Raw genomic sequence first — 18,193 nt, 5'->3', positions numbered from 1 at the left:
GCATGTTGCCATCCATTTAGATTTTGAGAGATCATGTTGACCTGTTGAGTCAACACTTTGTTCTGAGCCAATATGGCATTCAGAGCATCAATTTCAAGAACTCCTTTCTTCTGAGGTATCCCATTATTCACGGAATTCCTCTCAGAAGTGTACATGAATTGGTTGTTTGCAACCATGTCAATGAGTTCTTGAGCCTGTTCAGGCGTTTTCTTTAGGTGAATAGATCCACCTGCAGAATGGTCCAATGACATTTTCGAAAATTCAGATAGACCATAATAGAATATGTCTAATATGGTCCATTCTGAAAACATGTCAGATGGGCACCTTTTGGTCAGCTGCTTGTATCTTTCCCAAGCTTCATAGAGGGATTCACCATCTTTTTGTTTGAAGGTCTGAACATCCACTCTAAGCTTGCTCAGCTTTTAAGGAGGAAAGAATTTATCGAAGAAGGCAGTGACCAGCTTATCCCAGGAGTCCAGGCTATCCTTGGGTTGTGAATCCAACCATGTTCTAGCTCTGTCTCTTACAGCAAAAGTGAAAAGCATGAGTCTGTAGACTTCAGGATCAACTCCATTCGTCTTTACAGTCTCACAGATCTGCAAGAACTCAGTTAAAAACTAATAAGGATCTTCAGATGGAAGTCCATAAAACTTGCAGTTTTGTTGCATTAAGGCAACTAGCTGAGGTTTCAGCTCAAAGTTATTGGCTCCAATGGCAGGAATGGAGATGCTTCTTCCATCAAATTTGGACGTTGGCTTTGTGAAGTCACCAAGCATTCTCCTTGCATTATTATTATTTTCGGCTGCCATCTCCTTCTCTTGTTCGAAAATTTCTGAAAGGTTGTTTCTGGATTGTTGTAATTTAGTTTCTCTTAGTTTCCTTTTCAGAGTCCTTTCAGGTTCAGGATCAATTTCAACAAGAGTGCCTTTTTCCCTATTCTTGCTCATATGAGAGAGAAGAAAACAAGAAAAGAAGAAGAATCCTCTATGTCACAGTATAGAGATTCCTTTATGTTAGTAGAAGAAGAAAGGGGATAAGAGTGAAAAAGAACGGGTTCGGATTTTTAGATGAAGAGAGGTGAAGAGAAGTGTTAGTAAATAAATAATTAAATAGAATAAGAAAGAGATGGAGAATTTCAAAAATAATTTTGAAAAAGTGGTTAGTGATTTTCGAAAATCAGAGATAAGATATAATTAAAATTAAAATTTAAAACAATTAAAAAGAATTTTTGAAAAAGAGAGAAGTATTTTCGAAAATTAGAGAGGGATAGGTAGTTAGTTGGTTTTGAAAAAGATAGGAAACAAACAAAAAGTTAGTTAGTTGATTGGAAAAGATATTAAAATCAAATTTGAAAAAGATAAGAAGATAAGAAGTTAGATAAGATATTTTGAAATAAAATTTTGAAAAAGATAAGATAAAAGATAAAAAGATTTAATTCAAAAATTTGAAATTACTTACTTCACTAACAAGAAACTACAAGATAAGATTCTAGAACTTAAAGATTGAACCTTTATTAACAAGAAAGTAACAAACTTCAAATTTTTGAATCAATCACATTAATTGTTAGCTAATTTTCGAAAATATGATATAAAGATAAGAAAAAGATTTTGAAAATATTGAAAAAAAATTTCGAAAATTAATAAGAAAAAAGGAAAAGATTTAATTTTTGAAAAAGTTTTTGAAAAGATAAGATTTTTAAAATTGAAAATTTGACTTGACTTGTAAGAAACAACTAATTTTTAAAATTTTTGACCAAGTCAACTCAAATTTTCGAAAATTAGGAGATAAAAAAGGAAAAGATATTTTTTTGATTTTTTAATATTTTAATTATGAGAGAGAAAAACACAAACATGAACCAAAACATGAAAATTTTGGATCAAAACACAAGATGCATGCAAGAACACTATGAATGTCAAGATGAACACCAAGAACACTTTGAAGATCATGATGAACATCAAGAACATATTTTTGAAAAATTTTTGATGCAAAGAAAACATGCAAGACACCAAACTTAGAAATCTTTAATGCATGGACTCTAACAAACGAAAAATGCACATGGAAAACAACAAACAACACAAAACAAGAAATCATCAAGATCAAACAAGAAGACTTGTCAAGAACAACTTGAAGATCATGAAGAACACTATGAATGCATGAGATTTTCGAAAAATGCAAGAAAAATTTTTAAAGCATGCAATTGACACCAAACATAAAAATTGTCTCAAGACTCAAACAGGAACACAAAATATTTTTGATTTTATTAATTTTTTTTTGGATTTTTATTAATTTTTTCGAAAATAAAGTTTGAAAAAACGAAAAAGAAAAGAAAAATTTTGAAAAAGATTTTTGAAAAAATTTTTGAAAAGAAAATTACCTAATCTGAGTAACAAGATGAACCGTCAGTTGTCCATACTCGAACAGTCCCCGGCAACGGCACCAAAAACTTGGTGGACGAAATTGTGATCCATATTCTTTGTACTTGTATGAAATTTAATAATTGGCTCTATTTGAAGTCACAAATTCGTTCAACTAACCAGCAAGTGTACTGGGTCGTCCAAGTAATAAACCTTACGTGAGTAAGGGTCGATCCCACAGAGATTGTTGGTATGAAGCAAGCTATGGTCATCTTGTAAATCCCAGTTAAGTGGACTCATAAAGTCAAATGTGATTAGATTGGATAAATAAAGATAAATAAAATAAAAAGGAATAGAAATACTTATGTAAATCAATAGTGAGAATTTCAGATAGGCGTATGGAGATGCTGTGCTCCTCTCGAATCTCTACTTTCTTCTTACATTCATCCAATCCTTCTTACTCCTTTCCATGGCAAGCTGTATGTAGGGCATCACCATCATCAATGGCTACTTTTCATCCTCTCGGGAAAATGGTCCTATGCGCTGTCACTGCACGGCTAATCGTCTGGAGGCATCACCCTTGTTGATGGCTACATCCCATCCTCTCAGTGAAAATGGTCCAAATGCTCTGTCACAGCACGGCTAATCATCTGTCAGTTCTCAATCAGGCTGGAATAGAATCCATTGATTCTTTTGCGTCTGTCACTAACACCCAGCCTTCAGGAGTTTGAAGCTCGTCACAGTCATTCAATACCGGAATCCTACTCAGAATACCACAGACAAGGTCAGACTTTTCGGATCCCCATGAATGCCGCCATTTATCTAGCTTATACCACGAAGATTCTGTTGGGGAATCTAAGAGATATGCGCTCGGCCTAAAGTAGAACGGAAGTGGTTGTCAGTCACGCGCGTTCATAGGTGAGAATGATGATGAGTGTCACGGATCATCACATTCATCAAGTTAAAGTGCAACGTATATCTTGGAATAAGAATAAAAGAGAATTGAATAGAAAATAATAGTAATTGTATTGAAACTTGAGGTACAGCAGAGCTCCACACCCTTAATCTATGGTGTGCAGAAACTCCACCATTGAAAATACATAAGTGAAAGGTTCAGGCATGGCCGAATGGCCAGCCCCCTGAAACGTGATCAATGGCCTCCTAAGATGAAGAATAAAACAAAACTGAGACCAAAGATGAAACGTGTTCAAAAGACCGAATGGTCAAAAGATGACTAATATACTAGTAAAAAGTCTTATTTATACTAAACTAGCTACTAGGGTTTACATGAGTAAGTAATTGATGCATAAATCCACTTCCGGGGCCCACTTAGTGTATGTTTGGGCTGAGCTTGATCTATCCACGAGCTGAGGCTTTTTCTTGGAGTTGAACGCCAAGTTATAACGTGTTTTGGGCGTTCAACTCCGGATCATGACGTGTTTCTGGCGTTTAACTCTAGACAGCAGCATGTACTTGGCGTTCAACACCAAGTTACGTCGTCAATTTCCAAATAAAGTATGGACTATTATATATTGCTGGAAAGCTTTGGATGTCTACTTTCCAACGCCGTTGAGAGCGCGCCAATTGGAGTTCTGTAGCTCCAGAAAATCCATTTCGAGTGCAAGGAGATCAGATTCCAACAGCATCAGCAGTCCTTTTGTCAGCCTTTTTCAGAGTTTTGCTCAAGTCCCTCAATTTCAGCCAGAAATTACCTGAAATTACAGAAAAATACACAAACTCATAGTAAAGTCCAGAAATGTGAATTTAACATAAAAACTAATGAAAACATCCCTAAAAGTAGTAGCTTGAACTTACTAAAAACTTCCTAAAAATAATGCCAAGAAGCGTATAAATTATCCGCTCATCACTCGCCCTCGAGCAAAAGAAGAAAGAAAAGAAGAGGAAGAAGAATATATGGAGGAGAGTGAGAGAGGTGTGGGTTTCGGCCAACGGGGAGAAGAGAGCGTAGTATTATGTGAAAATGAAGAAGGATGGAGGGGTTTATATAGTGGAGGGAGAGGGGTTTGGGTTCGGTCATTTAGGGTGGGTTTGGGTGGGAAAGAGATTTTGAATTTGAAGGTAGGTGGGGTTTATAGGGAAGAGTGGATGGATGTGATTGGTGAAGGGATAATAGGGAAGAGATATTGGGGTGATAGGTGAAGGGTATAATGTTTTTGGATTGTGTGAAGAAGAGAGAAGTGGGGTAGGTGGGGATCCTGTGGGGTCTACAGATCCTGAGGTGATTCTGTGGGGTCCACAGATCTTGAGGTGTCAAGGATTTCTCATCCCTGCATCTTTTAGGTGTGTAAAACGCCATCTGTATGCAGTCCTGGCGTTCAACGCCAGACTGATCTTGTTTCTGGCGTTAAACGCCCAAATGTAGCTTGTTTTTGGCGTTTAACGCCAGCCTGATGCTTGTTTCTAGCGTTAAATGCTAGCTTGGTGCTTTGTTTATGGCGTTAAATGCCAGACAGATGCTTGTTTCCAGCTTTTAAACGCCAGACAGCTCTTCCGCCAGGGTGTGCTTTTTCTTCTGTTATTTTTGATTCTGTTTTTAATTTTTGCAATTGTTTTGTGACTCCACATGATCATAAACCTAATAAAACATAAAAGAACAATAGAAATATAGATAAATAAAAATTGGGTTGCCTCCCAATAAGCGCTTCTTTAATGTCAATAGCTTGACAGTGAGCTCTCATGGAGCTTCACAGATGTTCATAGCATTGTTGGGACCTCTCAACCCCAAACTTAGAGTTTGAATGTGGGGGTTCAACACCAAACTTAGAGTTTGGTTGTGGCCTCCCAACAACAAACTTAGAGTTTGATTGTGGGGGCTTTGTTTGACTCTGTATTGAGAGAAGTTTTTCATGCTTCCTCTCCATGGTTGCAGAGGAAGATCCTTGAGCTCTAAACACAAGGTAGTCCCCATTCAATTGAAGGACTAGCTTTCCTCTGTCAACATCAATCACAGCTCCTGATGTGGCAAGGAAGGGTCTTCCAGGGATGATGCATTCATCCTCATCCTTCCCAGTGTCTAAGATTATGAAACCGGTAGGGATGTAAAGGCCTTTAACCTTCACTGACATGTCCTCTACCAATCCATAAGCTTGTTTTATTGACTTGTCTGCCATCTCTAATGAGATTCTTGCAGCTTGTACCTCAAAGATCCCCTGTTTCTCCATTACAGAGAGTAGCATAAGATTTATACCTGACCCCAGGTCACACAGAGCCTTCTCAAAGGTCATGGTGCCTATGGTACAGGGTATTAAGAATTTACCAGGATCTTGTATCTTTTGAGGTAAAGTTTGCTGAACCCATGTATTTAGTTCACTCATGAGCAAGGGAGGTTCATCTTCCCAACTCTCATTACCAAACAACTTGGCATTCAGCTTCATGATGGCTCCTAATTATTGAGCAACTTGCTCTTCAGTTACATCTTCATCCTCTTCAGAGGAAGAAAAGTTCTTAGAGCTCTTGAATGGTAGAAGAAAGTTTAATGGAATCTCTATGGTCTCTATATGAGCCTCAGATTCCTTTAGGTCCTCAATAGGGAACTCCTTTCTGTCTGGAGGACGTCCCATGAGGTCTTCCTCATTGAGATTCACGTCCTCTCCTTCCTCTTTGGATTTGGCCATTTTGATTATATCAATGGCCTTGCACTCTCTTTTTGGATTCTCTTCTGTATTGCTTGGGAGAGCACTAGGAGGAGTTTCAGTATTTTTCTTACTCAGCTGACCCACTTGTGTCTCCAAGTTTCTAATGGAGGACCTTGTTTCATTCATGAAACTTAAAGTGGCCTTAGATAGATCAGAGACTATGTTTGCTAAGCTAGAGGGGCTCTGCTCAGAATTCTCTATCTGTTGCTGAGAAGATGATGGAAAAGGCTTGCTATTGCTAAACCTGTTTCTTCCACCATTATTAAAGCCTTTTTGAGGCTTTTGTTGATCCTTCCGTGAGAAATTTGGATGATTTCTCCATGAAGGATTATAGGTGTTTCCATAGGCTTCACCTATATAATTCACCTCTGCCATTGCAAGGTTCTCAGGATCATAAGCTTCTTCTTCAGAAGATGCTTCTTTAGTACTGTTGGATGCATTTTACAATCCATTCAGACTCTGAGAAATCATATTGACTTGCTGAGTCAACATTTTGTTCTGAGCCAATATGGCATTCAGAGCATCAATTTCAAGAAATCCCTTCTTTTGAGGTGTCTCATTATTCACAGGATTCCTCTCAGAGGTGTACATGAATTGGTTATTTGCAACCATGTCAATGAGTTCTTGAGCTTCTGCAGGTGTTTTCTTTAGGTGAATGGATCCACCTGCAGAATGGTCCAATGACATCTTAGAGAACTCAGATAGACCATCATAGAATATATCCAAAATGGTCCACTCTGAAAGCATGTCAGAAGGACACTTTTTGGTCAACTGCTTGTATCTTTCCCAAGCTTCATAGAGGGATTCACCATCTTTTTGCTTGAAGGTCTGAACATCCACTCTAAGCTTGCTAAGCTTTTGAGGAGGAAAGAACTTGGCCAAGAAGGCCGTGACCAGCTTATCCTAATAGTCCAGGCTATCTTTAGGTTGTGAGTCCAACCATGTTCTAACTCTGTCTCTTACAGCAAAAAGGAAAAGCATGAGCCTATAAACTTTAGGATTTACTCCATTAGTCTTAACAGTATCACAGATCTGCAGAACTCAGTTAAAAATTGATAGGGATCATCTGATGGAAGTCTATGAAACTTGCAGTTTTGTTGCATTAGAGTAACTAGTTGAGGCTTTAGCTCAAAATTGTTTGCTCCAATGGCAGGGATTGGGATGCTTCTTCCATAAAAATGGAAAGTAGGTGTAGTATAATCACCAAGCATCCTCCTTGCATTATTGTTGGGTTCGGCCATGTCTCCTTCTTTTTCGAGAATCTCTGTAAGGTTTTCTCTGGATTGTTGTGCTTTAGCTTCTCTTAGTTTCTTCTTCAGAGTCCTTTCAGGTTCAGGATCTGCTTCAACAAGAATGTCCTTGTCCTTTCTCCTGCTCATATGAAAAAGAAGAGAACAGAAAAGGAAGAGGAATCCTCTATGTCACAGTAAAGAGATTCCTTTATGTGAGTAGAAGAAGAAAAGAATAGAAGAAGGAGGAGAAAAATTTGAACACAGAGGAGAAGAGAGGGTTCAAATTTTTAGATGAAGAGAAGAGTTAGTAAATGAATAAATAAATAGAAGGAGGTGAGAGAGAGGAGTTTTCAAAAATTGTTTTTGAAAAATGGCTAGTGATTTTCGACAATTAAGAGAACAAATAAAATCGAAATTAAAATTTGAAATAATTAGTTAAATAAAAAGATTTTTGAAAAAGAGTGAGGAATTTTCAAAAATTAGAGAGAGAAAAGTAGTTAGGTGGTTTTGAAAAAGATAAGAAACAAACAAAAAGTCAATTAGTTAATTGAAAAATATTTGAAAATCAATTTTGAAAACATAAGAAGTTAGAAAAGATTTTTGAAATTGATTTTGAAAAAAGATATGATTGAAAAGATATGATTGAGATTTGTTTTGAAAAAGATTTGAAAAGGAAATTAAAAAGATTTGATTTTTAAAATTAAAATTGATTACTTGACTAACAAGAAACTAAAAGATATGATTCTAGAATTTAAAGATTGAACCTTTCTTAACAAGAAAGTAACAAACTTCAAATTTTTGAATCAATCATATTAATTGTTAATAAAGTTTTCAAAAATTATGAAATAAAATTAAGAAAATGATTTTGAAAATCAATTTTAAAATTTTAGAAAAATAATAAGAAAAATGAAAAAGATTTTTTTTGAAAAAGTTTTGAAAAGATAAGATTTTTAAAATTGAAATCTTGACTTGACTAACAAGAAACAACTTATTTTAAAAATTTTTGACTAAGTCAACCCAAAGATTTCGAAATTTATGAGTAAAATGAAGAAAATATATTTTTTTAATTTTTAATGAGGAGAGAGAAAAACAACAAAATGATTCAAAACATAAAAATTATGAATCAAAACACATGATGCATGCAAGAACACTTTGAATGTCAAGATGAACACCAAGAACACCTTGAAGATCAAGATGAACATCAAGACTTTATTTTTGAAAAATTTTCAAGAAAAAAGAAAAACATGCAAGACACCAAACATAGAGATTTTTCATGTTTAGACACTATGAATTCAAAAATGCATATGAAAAACAACAAAAGACACAAAACAAGAAAATATGAAGATCAGACAAGAAGACTTATCAAGAACAACTTGAAGATCATAAAAAACAACAAAAGACACCATGCATGAGTTTTTCGAAAAATGCACAAATTAAAAAGAAAACATGCAATTGACACCAAACTTAAAAATTGACACTAGATTCAAACAAGAAACACAAAAATATTATTTTTTATTTTTTTGGATTTTTCAAAAATTAATTTTGGAAAAACGAAAAAGAAGAAAAATTTTGAAAGATTTTTGAAAAGTTTTTGAAAAGAGAATTACCTAATCTGAGCAACAAGATGAATCGTCAGTTGTCCAAACTCGAACAATCCACGGCAACGGCGCCAAAAACTTGGTGTACGAAATTGTGATCTCAATGGCGCCAACAACTTGGTACGCAAAATTGTAATATAACTCTTCTTAACAACTTTGCACAACTAACCAGCAAGTGCACTGGGTCATCCAAGTAATAAACCTTACGTGAGTCAGGGTCGATCCCACGGAGATTGTCCGCTTGAAGCAAGCTATGGTCATCTTGTAAATCGCAGTCAGGCAGATTCTAATGGTTATAATTGTTTTTTAATATAAAGATAAATAAAGCATAAAATAGAGATAGAGATACTGATGTAATTCATTGGTGGGAATTCCAGATAAGCGCATGAAGATACTATGTTCCTTCTGAATCTCTGCTTTCCTACTGCTTTCATCCAATCATTCTTACCCCTTTCCATGGCAAGTTGTATGTTGGGTTTCACCGTTGTCAATAGCTACCTCCCGTCCTCTCAGTGAAAATGGTCCAAATGCGCTGTCACAGCACGGTTTATCATCTGTCGGTTTTCGATCATGTCGGAATAGGATCCATTGATCCTTTTGCGTCTGTCACTACGCCCAACACTCGCGAGTTTGAAGCTCGTCACAGTCATCCCATCCCAGATCCTACTCGGAATACCACAGACAAGGTTTAGACTTTTCGGATCTCAAGAATGCGGCCAATGGATTCTAGCTTATACCATGAAGGCTCTGATCTCATGAAATGGGAGGCTCGGTTGTCAAGCGAGGCAACCATGCATCATGGGTCAGGAATCCAAGAGATACACACTCTAGCTTTCGCGGGTAGAACGGAAGTGTTTGTCAGGCACGCGTTCATAAGTGAGAATAGTGATGAGTGTCATAGATCATCACATTCATCAGGTTGAAGTGCGAATGAATATCTTAGAATAAGAATAAGCATGAATTGAATAGAAGAACAATAATACTTTGCATTAATACTTGAGGAATAACAGAGCTCCACACCTTAATCTATGGTGTGTAGAAACTCCACCGTTGAAGATACATAAGTAAAAATAAGGTAGGCATGGCCGTGAGGCCAGCCCCCAATGTCTAAGGACTATCAATAATCAAAGATGTTCCAAAAGCTCGTCCAAAAGATCTGATAAAAATATAATAGTAAAAAGTCCTATTTATACTAGACTAGTTACTAGGGTTTACAGAAATAAGTCTTAGTGCAGAAATCCACTTTCGGGGCCCACTTTGGTGTGTGCTTGGGCTGAGCTTAAGCTTTACACGTGCAGAGGCTTCTCTTAGTGTTAAACGCCAAGTTGTAACGTGTTTTTGGCAATTAACTCTAGTTTGTGACGTGTTTCTGGCGTTTTACTTCAGAATGCAGCATGGAACTGGCGTTGAACGCCAGTTTGCGTCATCTAAACTCGAATAAAGTATAGACTATTATATATTGCTGGAAAGCCCTGGATGTCTAATTTCCAACCGAATTGAGAGAGCACCATTTGGAGTTCTGTAGATCTAGAAAATACATTTCGAGTGCAGGGAGGTCAGAATCCAATAGCATTTGTAGTCCTTTTTCAGCCTCCTATCAGATTTTTGCTTAGGTCCCTCAATTTCAGCCAGAAAATACCTGTAATCATAGAAAAATACACAAACTCATAGTAAAGTCTAGAAATATGAATTTTTCATAAAAACTAATAAAAATGTCCCTAAAAGAGCTAGATCCTACTAAAAACTACCTAAAAACAATGCCCAAAAGCGTATAAATTATCCGCTCATCAAGCAGATGTATAAGCATGTGCGAATGCTCTGAACAGAGAGGGGATTAAGAGTGTGCCTATGCACCCACGTGTGCACACACACAAGAGGTAAAAAAATTTGAGGGGTGCGAGCGCATACTGCGTGCGATCGCTCCCACCAACGGTGCTGCATGAGAGTGTGCGGCCGCACAAGGACGTGTGGTCACACAGAAAGCGCTTTTTTTCTTTTTTACTGAAGCGTCACAATTGCCAGCTATATCGCCACCTGTGCGCATGCACACAGGTCCGTGCACACGCACAAGAGGCTAAAAGAAGAGGGTGTGGACGCACGAGGTGTGCGAACGCTCCTAGCATAAGGGGTGCAAGCTCGTGTGCCAACGCACAGAGGGGTGCGTGCACAGCACACAAAAATTGGGATTTTGTGCGTACGCACAGGTGTGTGTGCATGCACATGCTCTGCTTTTCCCAAAAATATTTAGTGCTCTAAGGCATCAAACATGACATCCAAAATAGCATTTTCAACCCCAAAACTTATTCTATCCTAAAACTACAAGATCAACACAAAATTTCTACCAAACTAAGCTAAATAAAAGAAGCAAAAATTAAACAAACAAGTGCTCAAAGAGAGGGAGAATTAGAAAGATGTTACCAAGAACTTTTATTTAATGTCTTTAAGTTAGACAATTAGGAGAGCCCTTGCTATGGTGGCTTGTTCTTGACTTCCCCACCAATGCTAGAATGTCCAATATCCTTCGGGATCCCAATTCTAACTATCAATAAAAACAAAAAGAGAACCAAAGAGCAAGCTATTTACATATTAACATATATACAATAGCCAACAACAATAGCATTGCAACTGATGATCGGGTTTTCGTGTGGTATAGAATTTCACAAATGAAATCTCATTGCAAGTATAGTTTCTAAACCAACAATAATCCTTTCATACAAAAATTTGTTTGTCACAAATATAAACCCCTAATTAAACTAATAAACCAAAGTATTCAAACCTCGGGTCGCCTCTCAAAGGAATTGCAGGGTAGTGTTCTTGCTATTGGTTATGGACATATATATTTTGGGGTTTTGGATGAGAAACAAGAAAAGTAAATTGTAATGAAAATCAAATGATAGAAAGGTCTTGGCAAGGTTTGGTGGTCAAGGATCTTTATCCTTATCACTAACCACAACATGATAACTGCAAGAATCAATCCCATTAAGTCATCCTCTAACAAGTCAAGGAAAGTCAAATGTGCTATATCATTCCAAGTCCATAAGTCCTAGCTATTTACTAATTGAATTAATGAAGGCTAGAATCAATGGCTACCAACTATCAATCACTTGGACATTAGCAACTCAAGAATTCCTAAGTTACCATCCCAAGCCAAGCACACAAAGTTCTACTCTAACATCCTCCCAATCATTTTGTCAAACACTTGGAAGACATAAAAGGAAAGCATAGTAAATTGACAACAAGAATAAAATCTAACAATAACTAATTGCAAAGAATCAACAACGACAATCAAAGAAATCACAATTAACATGAATTACCTCAAATTACATTAAAAGAAAATGAAAGGAACAAGAGTAGATCAACAACAAAATATAGAAACAAAATAGAGAAAATTACAACAAGAGAATAGAAGAAAAAGATGTAGCAACAAAGAATTGAAAGGTAGAAGTAGATGAAAGCAAGAATTAAAGACCTAGATCTAAACTTATTCTAATCTAAACCTAATTCTAATTCTTGAGAGAAGAGAGAGCTTTTCTCTCTAGAAAACTAACTCCACAACTAGATCTAAACTAACTAACATCTCATGTGAGTCAATGATGCCTTCCCCTTCAATCCTTGGACCTTTAACCTTTTCCCACCAAAATTTAGTTCCAAACCGGGCCAGGGCACTTCAGAATTCGCCAAGCACAATTTCACTAAAGAGGTCACGTGCGGACATCGACGCGTATGCGTACATCACGCGTGCGCGTCCTTAAGGTTTTACGATCCACGCGTGCACGTTGCTTGCACGTGCGCATTGATGAGTGCATCCCAAATCTTTGGCTTTCCATGATTTCTCCACTTTGCATGCTTTTCCCTCACTCCTTTGATCTATTCCTAGCCTTTTCCACCTGAAATCACTTAACAAACAAATCAAAGCATCTAGTGGAATCAAAGGTAAATTAGAATTGGCAAATTAAAGACCTAAAATGCATGTTTTCACACTTAAGCACAAATTAAGGGAGAATCACAAAACCATGCTATTTCATTGAATAAATGTGAGGAAAGTTTGATAAAATACTCTAAATTCAATACAAGATAAACCCTAAAAACGGAGTTTATCAAACTCCTTGGCAATGGCGCCAAATTTGATAATGCCCAAATTGCATAAGTTTGGATTTCCACACTAAAAATATAATTTATCCGTTACAAGTATAGTCCAAACCCAACAATTGAACATCAAGAAAATGTTAAATTCAATACAAAATAACCGAGAGTAATTAAATCTCGGGTCGCCTTCCCTAGGAGTTGCAATTAAGTGTCAATTATTGGCTATGAGATATCATGGGGATTGGGAAAGCAAGAGACAATAAGCAAAGAAATGTAAATAGCAAGGAATTAAATAAACGTGCAAGAAGACTCTTGGTGAGAATTGGGTAATTAAGGATTCCTATCCTAGTTGTGGACCACAAACATCGCAATTGCGTGGAATTAATCCCAATTAGTCAATCCTACTTGTGAATTAGTCAAAAGGGTATAATTGATTCCAATCCCTAAGTCCTAAGTCGACACTAGTGGGTCACTTAGAGTCAAGGGAAACCAAACCAATTAACAATCCTCACACAATGCGGAGTGGACATCCACAACTGAATTCTACCCAAACACCTAATTTCCCAACCAAGAGTGTGAAAACTAAACATGCAAGAAATTAAACAATCAAAGCAATAAAAGTCAAATTAATTAAATGCAAGGAAACAAAACTTCAAATGCAAGAAATCTCTTGGCAAGTAATTGAGAGCTAAGGTTACCTATCCTAGACATTAACCACAAACACATGATGATTATGAAGAGTTAATCCTACTTAGTCAACCTAACATCGAGGATAAGTCAAATAGGCATAGTTGAATTCTATCCATAAGTCCTATGTTAACACTAAGGGTCACATAGAGTCAATGGAGACCAAATCAACTAATTACTCTAATGTATCAAACAAGAATGGACATCAATGACTCAAGGGTCACCAAAGTCATCAATTTCAACCAAGAGTGGAGAAAAACTAAGTGAAAACTAAGCAAAGCATTTTATCAAACTCTTAGTGTGCATGAAAATAAAATAACATTAAATTACATTAAAAATAAAAGCTAACTACCAAAAGCAATCGAACCCTCACCAGATGTGCATCCGCTCCAGTCACTCAAGTTTTTAGGGGTTGATTCACTCAATTCTCCCCTAATTATGCTTTCCAAGATTTGTTCTTCATCTAACAATCAACAATTATCCAATGCATGCATACAAATATCATGAGGACTTTCTCAAATGTTGTAATGGGGCTAGGGTCAAGGTAGGCTTGTATATATGGTCAAGTGGACTAAAGTTTGAATATTTGATTAACCTAGACTTTCCCACCTAACCTATTGATGACATGTTATCATGTCATGTTTTTCTATGCATTTTCATACAAGAAATTGATGATTAGTGCTTAAATATTGAATGCTTTTGTACCTAAATGGTATATTTCTTTGATCTTTTGATTTTATAAACTTTGTAGGAAATAATAGAAGGAGAAGCAATAAAATCACTAAAAAGAAGAATGATACTCCCATGGTGGCAAAAGAGTTGGAAACAAACTCAAAGAGGCTTATGAGTTAAACAAAGAGGATTAGCAACCCTGGCCTCTTCACATTCCAACAAGAATAACTTGAGCTACAAAACTCCAAATGAGGTGATTTTAGTGGCATTGGAAAGTAGACATCAGGTGCTTTCCAAGAATATATGGCACTACATGGTGGACACTAAATCTGAGGGAGAAAACTTGCCCCAAATGTGCATAGATGAACATGGTATCAACCTGCAGTAAGGCCAGCTGACCTCTTCACCTTCCAAGGAGGATAACATCAGCTATAGAGCTTGGAATGATGTGCTCTTAATTGCATTGAAAATTAGACATCCAGAGCTTTCCAACCATATATAATAGTATGGGGTGAACCTCAAGGATGGGTCTCAGAAGCTGGCACTAAGTTTGGCCTCCAAACAGCGCCCATAGCGCTACGTTTTGTTACTGAACGCAACGCTCCTTCTATGAGCGCTACATTTTCTTAGTGAGCGCTACGCTTTGAGTGCTAGGGCTTCTAAACAACACAACCAGGCCTCCTTCAAAGGACCATAACTTGAGCTACAGATGTCCGATTGATGCACTTCTAGTTGCGTTGGAAAGCTGACATTTAGATCTTTCCAACGATATATAGCAATCTATATTTGGCATGAAATTGAAGCACAAGTGAAAAGCATCTTTAAGGCCCAAAAATCATGCATAGCACAAAAAATGAAGCAACCAAGGATCGAAGAGGAGAACCAAGGCATCATGTGTAGAGCTACGGTACTTCTTTTAACTTTTTCGTGATTTCAAGCTTGTGGAGGAAGCTTGTGCTGGCCATACACTAAGGAGCGCTCAACCAAACCAACGTAGCACTCAACCAAAGGACCACGAGGCATCATTGGGTGAGTGAACGCTACGTTCACTAATGTAACGCTACAAGCCAAATTGCAAGCACACAAGGCATGTGGAGCGCTACGTTCACAATCCTAACTGAGCGCTCCACTGGAAGCATACCCCAACCCATTTTTAAACAAATGCCTCCTGACCCAAGCTTCACTCCAACATACCCTGACTCACTGGAGCTTCACCAAGCCACCCTGATCCAAGCTACCAAGTGCCATTTTGGATCCATTTCTTCATAAACCAAAAGAGCTCACCCTAAAAGCAATCCCGATCCACTCTTCTTCAAGCCCAAAGCAAGCAAAACTCATGGACATCACTCAAAGGCACAAGAGATAGTTAGAATAGGAATTTCATTTAATTGTAATTTGTTTTTAATTTCAATTTCATTTTAATTTTGTAAAAGCCTATATAAAGGCATCTGTTCCATTTTAAAAAGAAGGCTGGCTCTACTAAAGAGCAATAGGAGTAGGAGTAGAATAGAGAGCCATTTGTTTAAGTTTTCCTTTGTGAACTTGAGAATTGGAAATAAGATGTGGGTTTTCTTTTCTTTTTTGTTTCATTTTCCTTCCTCTGAAATTTCCTTTCTGTTTTGATCGAGAGAGCAATTGAGCTCTTGGCTTTCTTTCTGTTTTTCTATGTAATTGATTTTGTTAATTTCTCTTTGAGATTTCAGAATTGATCTAAGTCTTCTTGTTGATTTACTCTTCTGCACATTTACATTCTGCAACTTTACAATTGAGCTTGCTGCAAATCTGAATTTACTTTCATGCAATTTAATTCTTCTGCAATTGTTCTGTATTTTACAATTCTTGCTGTGATTTGAATTTGCTCTTCATGAAATTTAAATTTCTAGTCACTTATTCTCAAGATCTCTTCAATTGCTTACTTTACTACTTTCTTTAATTTTCAGCACCCAGCCCCCTTTACATTTGATGCAATTTACTTTTCTTGCTCTTTAAGCTTCTGCCAATTTAAGCTTCTGTCCACTTTACTTTCTGCAACTTTAAATTCCTTGTCATTTACATTTTGTTGCTTCAATTTCATCCAATTCACCAATGTTAGCTTGACTAGACTAATCACCCACTAAAGTTTCTTGATCCATCAATCCCTGTGGGATCGACCTCACTCTTGTGAGTTATTACTACTTGATGTGACCTGGTACACTTGCTGGTGAGTTTGTGTGGAAAAATAATTTTTCCCCCATCACCTATATAACAACTAACTACCCATTCTTCACTTTCTCACATACTCATGAATTTTGTTTTCATTTCACAACACTTATGCTTTGATTTTTATTGAACTCTACCTTGGGGCATTTTGTCTCCTTTTATTGCTTTTCTCTTTTTTTCTTTTCTTTCTTTTTCTATATTTTTTTCTTTATTTTCTTTTCTTTTCATATTCACTTTTCTTTTTCTTTTGTTTTTCTCAATTTTTTTTCTTTCTTTCAAACTATATACAAGAACATCAATGCATAAGGTCTAACATTTGATTAATACATGAGCATGCACCTAATTCCCAAATATAGAAATACAAAACACCCTTTTATCCCAACCAATGTTCCCAAATCTCCCCAAACTTGAATAATAAACACTCTCACTAGCCTAAGATAATCAAAGATCCAAACAATGGACATTTATTATTTTTTGCTTTAGGCTTGTAATGTGCTAAAATAAAGAACAATTAGGTTAGGCATAGGCTCAAAATTGGTTGACGATGGAAGATAAAAGGTAGGCTATTTGGGTAAGCGAGCTTAGTGAAATAATGGCCTCAATCATATAAATGCATGAATACAAGGAATAATGGACATATAGAATTAAACAAATCAAGGATCACACTCATAAAAAGAGAACAATGCACACAAGAAGGAAAATAAGTGGTTATAAGATATAACCATACCATTAGGCTCAAATCTCACAAGCTTGTTGATGACTTACATCATCTACCCTTTTTCTTGCATAAAAAGGACTACAAAAGAGCATAAACTCATTTGATCATTGTAATTCATGCAATAATTGATGAATATTTTAGAACATTGCTTTGAAATGATTTGTGCTGAATTTCAGGTGAAGACATCAAAAATGGGAAGAAAACAACAAAATAAGTTGGGCGTGTGAAACTGGCATGCCATTTGGAGCAAACGCCACAAAAATGCACTGGTGTGGCACGCCAGGAGCTGGGCGTGGCATCCCAGTACTAAAGTCCAGAGGAGTTTTCAAACAATCACATGGGCGTGGCACGCCAGGAGCTGGGTGTGGCACGCCAATACAACTTTCCAAAAAGCAACATTGAAGGCCATTGAAGGGGTATGGCACGCTAGGTTGGGCATGGCACGCCTAGCCCATCACTCACCATAGGGCGTGCCACTTGATGTCGAAGGCGTGGCACGCCAGTTTCAAAAGTCACTTAGGCGTTCCACTTGAGGAGTCAAGCGTGGCATGGCAGGCTTGAAGGACCAAAAAATGAGTGGGTGTGCCACTTGAGCAACATGGCGTGGCACGCTGGTACATGATTCCAGAAGGGAAGTTAAAGCCTAAAAAGGCTTGGGCGTGCCACTTGAGATCGAAGGTGTGGCACGCCAGGCTCTCATTCTCACTTTGGGGTGCCACTTGAGCAACCAGGCGTGGCACGCCAACATACAAAGAAGCCAAAGCAAGGACTGGGCGTGCCACTTGGTATCGAAGGCGTGGCACGCCATTCCAAGAATCTCACTTTGGTGTGCCACTTGAATGCTGGGCATGGCACGCCAGCTACTGGAACCAAGGCAAGACGATAGGCGTGGCACGCCAGCCTCTAGGGGTGGCACGCTGGTACAAGTTTTTAGAGAGGTTAATGGAGGCCAAAACACATAGGCGTGCCACTTGGTGTCGAAGGCGTGGCA

At 37.3% G+C, this 18,193-nt stretch overlaps 2 non-coding genes across 2 annotated transcripts; both read left to right on the top strand.

Annotated features, from left to right (window-relative positions):
- Positions 1-309: 309 nt before the first annotated feature.
- LOC112793284 (small nucleolar RNA R71) lies at positions 310-413 on the top strand. Its single transcript, XR_003197984.1, has one exon. It is a non-coding gene; the product is annotated as a small nucleolar RNA R71 (small nucleolar RNA).
- A 6,338-nt stretch (positions 414-6,751) lies between these two features.
- Positions 6,752-6,859, top strand: LOC112793815 (small nucleolar RNA R71). The gene has a single exon (XR_003198507.1). It is a non-coding gene; the product is annotated as a small nucleolar RNA R71 (small nucleolar RNA).
- The last annotated feature ends 11,334 nt before the right edge of the window (positions 6,860-18,193 follow it).

Source organism: Arachis hypogaea, chromosome 3 (assembly GCF_003086295.3).
Source record: "Arachis hypogaea cultivar Tifrunner chromosome 3, arahy.Tifrunner.gnm2.J5K5, whole genome shotgun sequence".
Lineage (NCBI taxonomy): Eukaryota > Viridiplantae > Streptophyta > Magnoliopsida > Fabales > Fabaceae > Arachis > Arachis hypogaea.
The sequence above is the reverse complement of the archived record's forward strand: the minus strand, read 5'-3'. Positions and strand labels throughout refer to the sequence as shown.